Raw genomic sequence first — 1,730 nt, forward strand, 5'->3', positions numbered from 1 at the left:
AACCTCCGAGCGCCAACAGCTCACATCGTCAGCAGGTTCTTCGTGCTTCCAGGTCCCAAGCAGCAGGTGTCCATGGTGGCTAGTCCCTCCCAAGTCTCAGGATCTCATGATGTCTGGTCGCCAACGTGTGGTGGTGACCGTTCATCTCTGGCGAGATTGTTGTCGTGTCTGGGCGAGGAGATTGTAGCGGAGAAGAAGCTGCAGCGCAGCGCAAGTAGATAAGGGAGAAGGAGGACGATGCTGGGTGGGCCCTCATACCTTACGTGTCACGATCTGAATCGCTAGGGGCTGTCTGAGTGGGCACGACCAGTCAAAGCTTCGGCCGGTCGGCCGGTTGGCAATGTTTTCCTTTCACCTATTAGGTTTTCCTCCCTTTCCTTAGGTGGCTAGGGAAAACTATACCTTCCAAACTTCGCCAATGAGCTTGTTGATTCGACCCCCTCTTCCTGTCGCTGTGGTGGTCGGTGGCGGGGACAAGAATTCCAGCGCCTCCGCTCTGGTTAGTAGTTTAGCTTAGTACTCACAGGTGCGGCGCTCGAACGATGGCGATGCTTCTTCTTTGAGTTTGTATTAAGGACTCCAATCCTCCTCATGATTGCTTATATATATAGTCAATAGAGCTCCGGCGTAGATTCCTGCCTTCTTTTTGGGATGGTAAGGTTAGTGTTTCTCTTCGTGCAGTGACATTTGATGTTTGTTGCTTCAAATCTATTTAATGGTTCAACAACGACGACTGTAGCTCCAGAGCGCTCGTTCCTAGGGGCACATGCACGAAGACTTCCCGGCTATCATCAACAAGTCCAAGCCGACTCTGTTAGGGGAGATAGTGGCATGTCGGCGGCGGCTCACCCTGGCAGTAGTAGTGGTCGTTCGGTGTGATGCACTATACTTTCGATGAACTTCAATAATAGATTTGGATCTTTTTCGCCCAAAAAACATAACAAAAGTAACTTTACAGAGTGAATGTTTGATGAAGACAGTACTATAGTCGAGTAGCAAAGGTCGAACAGAACTCAAGGGAGACGGAATCATCAGAGCAGAGAAAGCCTAGACGTTGCTTATGGGATAAACGCATGGTTCTTGTTTCCTTTCCTGCTTCTCCTTCCTCTAGACAAGACTTTCTCCGTGATTACTTTGCAACTTCTGTATCGTGACTCATGAGTGTGTTCAAAGAAAAACGACTCCTTAACGTTTAGCCGCTCCAACAAGCAAAGACAATCCAGTGCGGAGCGCTCTGCCCACATGTGACTTTGTGCGCGTATATATTGGAGAACGTTGCAGAAAACAAAAATTTTCCTACGGTTTCACCAAGATCCATCTATGAGTTCATCTAGCAACGAGTGATCGGATTGCATCTACATACCTTTGTAGATCACGCGCGGAAGCGTTCAAAGAACAGGGATGAGGAAGTCGTACTCGACGTGATCCAAATCACCGGAGATCCTAGCGCCGAACGGACGGCACCTCCGCGTTCAACACACGTACGGTCAGCGTGACGTCTCCTCCTTCTTATCCAGCAAGGGGGAAGGAAAGGTTGATGAAGATCCAGCAGCACGACGGCGTGGTGGTGGATGGAGGGGTCACCGCGGCAGGGCTTCGCCGTTCTACTACGAGAGGGAGACATGTAGCAAGGGAGAGGGAGGCGCCAAGACTCAAGGGTGCGGCTGCCCCTCCCTCCCCCCTTTATATAGGCCCCCTAGGGGGTGCGCCGGCCCTAGGAGATGGGATCT

The sequence above is a fragment of the Triticum dicoccoides genome, chromosome 6A (genome assembly GCF_002162155.2).
Source record: "Triticum dicoccoides isolate Atlit2015 ecotype Zavitan chromosome 6A, WEW_v2.0, whole genome shotgun sequence".
Taxonomy (NCBI): domain Eukaryota; kingdom Viridiplantae; phylum Streptophyta; class Magnoliopsida; order Poales; family Poaceae; genus Triticum; species Triticum dicoccoides.